This window comes from Dryas octopetala, chromosome 2 (genome assembly GCF_963921425.1).
Source record: "Dryas octopetala chromosome 2, drDryOcto1.1, whole genome shotgun sequence".
NCBI classification, from domain to species: Eukaryota; Viridiplantae; Streptophyta; class Magnoliopsida; order Rosales; family Rosaceae; genus Dryas; species Dryas octopetala.
The window spans coordinates 167,557-177,374 of record NC_141367.1 but is presented as its reverse complement, the minus strand read 5'-3'; positions in this window follow the sequence as shown (position 1 = coordinate 177,374).

The window sequence follows — 9,818 nt, the reverse complement described above, 5'->3', positions numbered from 1 at the left end:
AATGTGAGATTTTTTGAGGGTTTGAACTCAAATTTGCTTAGCATTAATCAATTATGTGATGAGTGGGAAGTAGAAGTTTGCATGTCAAAAGAGGGTTGTAGAATTTTTGATGCAAATGGAAATAAATCTTGAGAGTACCAATGTCTAAAGATGATTGTTATGTCATAGATGGGAACAAAAATTTGGTTGAGAGCACATGCAATAGAGCAATTGATCACACAAGTTCTTTATAGCATCAAAAACTTGGACACATTAATGTTAATGATCTTTACAAGTTGTCAAAAAATGTTTGTGTTAAAGGTCTCCTTAAATTGGAAAAATTAGAAACTTTTGTGTGTAGTCCTTGTTAATTGGGAAAACAAACTAAAGACCACACAAAAGAGTCAAAGACATAGGTACTTCAAGAGCCCTTGAACTTGTTCACATGGATCTAGTTGGTCATGTCTAAACTTTGTCAATTAGGGGTAAAAAGTATATTTTGGTTGTAGTAGATGATTTCTTAAGATTCACATGAGTATCATTTCTTAGGGAAAAATCAGATATTTTTCAACACTTTGTCAAAATTTGCAAACTGCTGAAAAATGAGGGTTTGATGAGTCAATTGACCCTGACCAGAATCAGATCATGGATCTAAATTTGAGAACTCACATTTTGATGAGTTTTGTAGTCATATGGACATAAAACATGAATTTTCTACTCCAATAAGATCTCAACAAAAGCATTGTTGAGAGGAAGAAACGTGTGTTGATTGAAATGGCTAGAGTCATGTTCAATAACAAGAACATTGCTAAGCATTTTTGGGCAAAAGCAGTAAACACTGTTTACTACATCATTAATAGAGTGTACCTTAGGCTTGGGATTAAGAAAACCCCTATGCTGTGGAAATGTAAGAAACCTAAAGTTAAGCATTTTAGAGTTTTTAGAAGTACATGTTACATTCTGAGGGATAAAGAACACTTAGACAAATTTGATCCAAAGAGTGATAAAGGTTTTTTCCTAGGATATTCTTTCAACAGTAGAGCCTATAGGGTGTTCAATTTGAGAACAAACTCAATGCTGGAATCAATCAATGTGAGGATTGATGATCATGATGCATCAGTTTAGATGGCTAAGAATGATGATGGTTTGTTCACTCAAACTAATCAAAAGGAAGGTGAATTGGCAATAAGTGAATCAAAAGAAGATTCAATCATAAGTGTAAGTGACAAACATATGGATGATAAAGATGACAAACTTGAGACAGCCAAACAAGATAAGCGAAGATGGGTAAGGTGCAAATGAGTTAGTGCAAAATGCATGAGGAATTGAACCAATTTGAAAGAAATCAAGTGTGGATACTTGTTGATAGACCATCCAACACCAATGTCATTGGAACTAAGTGGATATTCAAGAACAAATCGAATAAAGTAGGGAATGTGGTTAGGAAGAAGGCTAGACTTGTTGCTCAAGGTTACTCTTAATTGGAGGGTATTGATTTTGAAGAAACATTTTCTCCTGTAGCTAGGCTTGAGTCAGGTTGCTTTGTGCAAAAGTTTGTCATCTTAAATTCAAACTATTTCAAATGGATGTCAAAATAATCTTCCTAAATGGTTATTTGAATGAGGAAGTGTTGGTAGAGCAACCGAAATGATTTGAGGATCCACACATGCCTAATAGTGTCAATAAGTTAAGAAAAGTACCATATGGTTTGAAACAAGCTTCGTATGAGAGACTTTTCTCTCATTTGTTGTCAAATGGATACAAAAGAGGCTCGGTTGATAAGACTTTGTTTGTGAAAATGTTCAAAAAATGATGTGTTGATTGCTTAAGTTTATGTGGATGACATTGTATTTGGCTCCACATCGGAACTTCAAGTAAAGAAATTCATTGAAGTAATGACTAGTGAGTTCAAAATGAATTTGGTTGGTGAGATGAATTTTTTCCTAGGTTTAAAAGTTAGACAAGAGAATGATGAGATTTTTATTTTTCAATCAAAGTATTCTAGGAATTTGGTCAATAAATTTGGTCTTTAATCATCTCAGGTTACGGTTACTCCTATGAGTAAAAGCACAAATTAACTTCATAGGGATCCAAATGGCAAGAGTGTGAACCAAACCTTGTTTAGAAGCATGATAGGAAGCCTTCTTTAACTCACAGCCAGCAGACCTGACATATCATTTGATGTGGAAGTGTGTACTTGATTTCCAAGTGATCCAAATGAATCACATCTCTTTACAGCTAAGAGAATAATCAAGTATATCAGTGAGACATCTAATTACGGATTGTGGTATACTCAGGACGTTAACACACGATAAGTAGGATTTAGTGACTCAGATTGGGCAAGCTGTAGTGATGATCTAAAAAGCACTTCAAGAGATGCCTTTTATGTTGGGAACAACTTTGTGTCTTGGCACAACAAGAAACATAATTATGTCTCTTTGTCGACTGTTGAAGCTGAATATGTGGCTGCAGGGAGCTACTGCACTCAACTCCTTTAGATGAAGCAAATGCTTACTGATTATGGGATTGTTGAGGAGACATTTCTCATTTATTCTGACAATATGAGTGACATTGACATCTAAAAAAACTTTATCTAACATATCCGAACCAAACACATAAACATAAGTCATCATTTCATTAGAGATTTTGTGAAGAGTGGTGTTCTTACCTTGCAGTTTGTACCTTCAGGGAAACAATTGGCAGATATCCTTACTAAGGCTTTAGAAAATCCAAAGCATGTTGATCTTAGGAAGTCAATTGGTATTTGTGCCAATGATTGATTTATCTTTCAGTTAAATATGCTTCAATGTTAAAGATTTTTTTTTGTTTTCAGTTTTCAGTTTGCATATTACATAATCATTGGAGGGTTTCAACACTGCATTTACACTCTACTTGATATCAAAAGGGTCTTTGCATAAAAAATTTTAATTTGTCAGTGAGCATAACCCCTTCTTCTTGTCAAGTGTCAGCCTTTAGGGTCTCTTTCTCTTAGACACTTTGAAGAGTTAAGTTAAACTTGTTAAATAATCTTCAAAGACAATATGATTGAGGACGAGATTTGGTCTCTTAACATAATTCTTCATTTGTGATATTTCTTAAGCTAAGATTTCATCTTTTGAACAAATGTGCAAAAAATGTAAAAACAAAATGCACTCTATTTTAAAAAAATGGTTATGAGATGAAATTATTCTCAAAGAAGTTACAGCCCTAGGGAGTGTTCGATAAGGTGTTCTTATGGTGTTCTAGGGTAAAGAGTCGTAAAATTGTACCAAATCATTACACTAAATAAGGAGTGTGCTCAACAATATGTTTTTAAATGGATTTTGTCATAAGTTGAAAAACCTTATTTTAAAATTTGTTCACAATTAGAAATTCTCTTAAGAGGTCAAATTCTAATATCATTTTGTGGAAGAAATTTGTTTAACATCTTTGATTTTCTTTGACATTATTTTCTCTTAGGAAAAGACTTGATTCCTAACAATGACCTTCCTATATCTCAAATGTGCTAATTTGATTGCAAAATCTTGCAATTGTCACTTTTTCATATTTGTTAAAGGGTGTTACATGTGTTTTAAATCCTCTTCAATGCTCCTTTCATTTTTTTAGTCTCATTTTGTTAAATTGTCAAGTGAACTCTCTTAGTTTCAAATAAGACCTTAGAACATAAGTGATTGGAAGTGAATCTTTTGTGTTCTAAGTCCTATATATGTGTCAATTGTTTCTTTGACATTTGTTTTTGATACACTGTGGTGAATTTTTATTTAAAATACTCTCCAGAAGCTCAAATTATTTGTACCTTATTTGGTTATGTATGAGTCCATTGAGAGTGTATGTCTGTCTACACCATGTATCAAATTTCGTCTTGTTTGACTACTCGCGTAACTAGTTATATAGGGTCATTTTTGGTTGACTAATGATCAACTTAAAGAGAATTTCTCTTGAGGGGGAGTTCAATTTGAGGGGGAGTCACAATTTAGGGGGAGTTTCATATTTGTTACTCTTCTTTGTTTGTCTTCACTGTGTTTTGGATTTTTTTTCTCCATTCTTTTGGACTTGAGCATTTCTTTGTTGTCTCCTTAATTTTGATAGCATTTTTTTTTATCTAACTTATATGCTTGATTTTTTATTTTTTTTTATGCTTATAGCTCATTCCCTTCTGCCATTACTTGCATTCCCTTCTTTTGTAGTTTCATTATTTTTTTTTTATCTTTCCATAATAAAAAAGGGGAGAAATTTGGGAATTACTTCTTTTTGGGACTTTTTTATCTAACTTGAAATTTTACATGATTGTTCATTTGCATTGTTATTCTTTCGTGTTAGTAATTCTTCTTGTAAGTTATATGATCTCTTGAGGCATATAGTTTAAGGTGAGAAATGTGTTGAGAGAATTGTGAGCAAATTAGATTGTTTTGTTAAGGAAAGCCAAAGGGGTAGATTGTTAGTTTTATGATTTTGTAAATTGGTTTTTCTTTGCCAAAACCAATATTGTAATTATCTTACATCTGTCACATTCAACAAGCTCTAGAGATTTTATTTTCTTAGAGTTTGGTTTTGCGTTGAAGACATCAAGATTGAAGATTAAAAGCTCATGCACTAAGGTAAAATTGCATTTCATACATTTGGGCCTATGAGAGCGTGTTCGTAAGTAGGTCTGTCACATTTTTAATGCATCAAGCTCATTACACGTTGCCCATTTAATTATACATGGCTTTGCTTTTGTGAAAGCCTATTCCATGGTTTTATAAACATGTGTTGTGCACATGTGCTCTCTCTTTCGTCAACCATTTATCTTTTCCACTTGCACTATTAATCATCTCTTACACACACACACACACACACACACTTATGTGCATTGCCTTACTGTCTCTCTCTAATTATTCTTGCACAAGAGTGGATAACTCCTAACTGAAAATATTATTTTCCCTTAGTGTGAATGTCACTTCACCATTCTCATTCTTAACCATCTTAGGATTCCTCTCTAAGACATTCCCTGCGTAGCTGTCCCTTGTCCTCTAGCTCACACCATTGAGAATCCTACAAATGTCCAAGTTAGGTGAGAATGGATTTGATCAAAAGATGGATATGATTTTCACTTCTCTCTTAACTCTTTCATTCTGATTTTACGTTTTGGGTAGAGAGAGAGAGTTCAATTTATACCGGTGAGGGAAAAATATTTTTCTTATGAAAATTGATTTTTAAAATATGGGTTTATGTTTTCTAAAATTTAAGTTGGTTTTGTGTATTCTTTATCATCATCAAACACTCACATAGATTTTAGATTTGGATTCTTCATCGATTTCTTTTAAGTTTTGTAACTTGAGAGAGTTGATTTTTATAGAATTCATACTTGCATCTCATAGCATTTTCGTTGGATCCGCTGTGCTTGATTGTCGTCTGTGCCATGCATTGAAGAGCTCAAGGAGTGAGTTGCCAATAAGCATGATTGACTGAGTGCTTGGCTCAAAGTGTTTGCACAAGAATGCACAAGGGTAAGAAGCTACCATTTAGAGTTAGTACTTAAGTGATTGAGCTTGTTTTTGTGATTCCTTGTATGTGTACTTTGTTTGGGCCATTTGTGATTCAAATCCAATTTTCTATTTTGCAGCCACGACCACTGTAGCTCCGCCTTGTGTGGCGGCGATTTGGATGGTTTTCTCGGTTGTTGTGCCTCTTCGGAAACTCCAGAAGTCTTTTCCAAGGTCCGTCGTTGTTTTTGGTGTGTTTTGTGTGCTATGCTAAGTCGAGTAGCCACCGTGTGTGGTGGCAGCCGCCTATTTCAGTCGTTTAGCGGTCATTTGTGTTTCTAGTTTGTAATTGTATTGGTTGCTGGTCTTAATAGGTACACGGGCTCGAGAAATCTTATTCTCGATGTTGTCATGCTACTAGATTTGTTATCTGAGCGTGTTGCCGTCCAAAAGCATTTCAGTCTTTTCACGTGGTTGCACTGTGAGTGAAATTAGATAAATGATTGTTTGTATTGTGTGCTTGTATGCATTTGTTTGCTAGGACTTGGTAAAGTCTAGGCTTGAATCTTGGGGATGGAATTGATGATGAGTTTGAGTTTAAGAAAGTACAAGAGGATTTTGAGGTTAAAGGTTTATTTGAGGATTCTTGACATGCCATGAGATTTATTGATGTTGATGTTTAAAATTTTTAAGTTTGCTGGATTTAGTTATTTGATTATTTATTGAGGAATTATGAACTTATGAGGATTTTTTTTAATTTATGGCTTGGTATTATTGTGAATATATTGTGGATTGTGATTTGTGATAATTGAGGAAAAGAATTTTGAGGCAATGTGATTAATTATTGAGGGTAATTATTACGTCATTTCACTCATACGAGCTCTAGTGAGTTTACTAGATTGTTTGTTTAAATGACCCGGTGTACCATGGATATGATGCAGTGTGGTTATTTGTGTTTTGCAAGTAAAGTAGTCTAAGGAGGCAATGAGGAGAAGACGAGGCAGTGAGATCCATTTTAATTTGATTTAGCCGATTTTATACAGTGATTTTACATAAATATTTTTGGGCTCGCACTTTGATTTATTATATGTATTTATTTATTATGTTAAGTGCATGGCTCATTCTTTGAAAATGGGTTTAAATGACAAAGTTTCAGTGTATTTATGGGCCCAAGGTTCGAAGCGTTACAAAATCTCACACTAAAACCCTAGAATGCACAATCTCTCAAAAGTATATAATTTGTGTAAGATACACGTAATTATGAAAAAGCCTTCTATTTATATGATAATAAGACCTTATAGAATTAGGAAATAGGTCACAAGACTTATTAGGAAAAGTTAGAATTGAAATAGAAGAAAAAACCTAGTTAAAAAAGGAGAATAAAAAACTTAAAATCGCGGGTGAATAGTGAGGACTGATTCTGATACAGTGAGTACTGGTCCTGCTGTGAGAAAAACAAAGGCTGTGAATAGTGAGGACCGGTCCTGCTACATTGAGGACCAGTCCTGCAGTGTAAAACACATAAAAGGATCTCTTTGGAGGACCAATCCTCTTGAGGACAGAATCGGTCCTCTAGGACAAATTTTCCAAACATTTAAAAACATGGTTGCACATTTAAAACCACTTTGAAAACAATTAAAGCTAATCACCTAGGATGCATGCAAAGTTATCTAAGTCATCTTACTATTCCTAAATAGATTGAACAACGAAACACGACTTGATCAACGTTTCAACCTCGAACCTTACTTCACTTCGAACTCCGTATAAACCTAACACTTGACTCTCTAAACTTAACCTAATCTAGTGCTTACAAATTGATCCTTTTATCATTAAGAAATAGCCAATTACACAAAATTACATTAACAAACACCATGTTCGGAGAACAACGAGAGTTTTGAGAGGCACGACAGCGTGAAGTTATAGCAAGATCATAGAATGCAAGTACCGCTAAAGAGGTCAACTAGGGTCCGTTAAGCTTAAGAGGGTACTATCCCAACACCGACTTTTCACCACATGACTAATGCTTCATTGTATTTTCAATTATGTTTGTCGTCTACTTTATGCTTGTGTGAGTTTCATCAATATGTGTGTACTTTATGTCGTGTAGTATTATGAATTGAAATAAAATATCCTATTATTAAATGTGAAGTTTCCCAAATCATTATAAGCCTCAGATTCCTTTACATTTTCAAGATGATAAGATTCTGATTCGTTTACGTTTCTTAAATGATAATGCATAATTCGTTTAGGTTTCCAAGATGATAAGTGTAATAACCCGAACTAAGAAATACCTATACAATACTATTGGGTCCCACAAATTAGAAAATGATTCCACTATACATCAAAACAATTTAGAAGCACATGTGACACTTCTAATTTAATTTTTATGCACATTCTTGTATAATATATGATCTAAAACTCATAAATTGGATTTACGGGCAAAAATATCCAGTTTAAGGTCCCGCTTGATACAATAGTGGCATAGTGGTCCTTTTCCTTCAACATCGTACATACGGTATTACATTATTGGTTGGTTTTGAAACCATGATGTACAAACCTCACAGTCTGGATTATAATCGTCGGGATCGTTTCACTTACACCTTGGATCACTCATCGGGTCATCAGCGGGTCACCTGGAGCTCTGATTAAGGGCTTGCCTGGAGGAGAAAGTCATTTCTAACGATAGTGATGGGTGCTGACCTACTAATTAAACCATGGCATTTATAGGGGAAAAAAGCATGGTTTACCCATTGGATACCTTGATGGATTTATAGATACTCAAATCCCACATGTGAATCAACAATGATATTTCAATGGGATAAAGTAAGTGTATGGTCTTGTCATTAGCTTGGTTGTGTCATGTCAAGTCAGATATTCGATTCCAATACCTTTATTTCATTTCACCAACATAAAACAAGAAAATTAAACACAACATGATTTATTTCATATCACAATACGATACAAAACTACAAACACAAACATGTACACATAGGTGCTTTACTAGAAACTCGATATTAAAACAAAATGCAACACACATAACGACAAACAAAATTGACACACATAAAACGTTGACGTTCAATGTTGGCGTCGTGCGTGGGCGCGACTTCCTTGGCACATCCAGAGGTGCTTTACTAGATCCTGCTTTAGTCAATCATGGAGTGCCCTTGACCTAATCAACCTTATCCAAGAAAGCCTTTCCACTACACAACGCGGACAATAACCTTCACCTCCAGCCCTTGGTGAAGTGTCATATCGTGCCACAACTTAGGCGATCCTTTCATCAATGTGATCGATGTCATCATTCAATTTATCATCTTCGTTTTCTAGCCGCTCGTTTTCAATGATCATATTATGCATAATTATGCATGTCTTCATAATATAACCAAGATCATTGAGGCTTCATCCTTTGGCGGGTTTTTTAAGAATCTCTCATCTCGCTCTCAAAATCCCGAAAGCCCTCTTAATATCTTTCTTGTAGAACTCTTGATACTTTGCAAATAGTTTATTAGCATCTCCTACCGAATTCAATATTTTTTCGATCAACGTGGCCTATTTGGGATAAATCCGATCAACTGTATAATATTTCATTGTATAGTCATTCTCATTGACTTTGTATCTCACTTGAGGGTTATGTTGTTGCTCTTCAGCATAAAAAAGATGGGAGCCATCTAAGACGTTAATGTCGTTGTTGCTCCCAGGCCAACCAAAGTTAGCATGCCAAATCCACGTGTCGTACCATGCAACTCCCTCGAGTATCACTGTTGGGGTATGATAATGCCCCTAATATGTCCCCTGGTGTCCCACAGGGCAATTCTTCCACTCGTAGTGCATACAATCTAGACTCCAAAACATGCCTAGGAATCCTCGTTTGTTGGCTCTATGCAATAGCCATTGAAGATCAACAACTGTTGGGGTGCAGAGGTATTCTGCTCCATATATCTCCAGAATCACTCTTAGGAACCTCTTCAAAGACTGCATCACTGTGCTTTGGGTAATATGGAATCCATCATCTGGTGCATCCGCTCCGGCGTGCATCCCCATTTTCCAACAGCGTTTTGTCTTTGCTGGAAGTAGTCATCATGGTTGCACACATCTTGGAGCATTTTTAGGAATAGAGATTTCTACATCCAATAGCGCCGACGAAACATCTCGTCAGTAAAGCTCGCGTCAGAAGTGAAATAGTTCCTCATTATAAGATTGTGGCCAACTTCTCTGTCTCAAGATATTTAGTGTTTCAAAGATAAAAATCAAAGATAGAGGTATATGTGATTTGGTAGAAGACATCCATCATATTTATAGAGGTACATGTGAAATCAAAGACAACGATCCAACGGACTAGATTAAAAGTAAAATTTAATAGAATATGAATCTTAT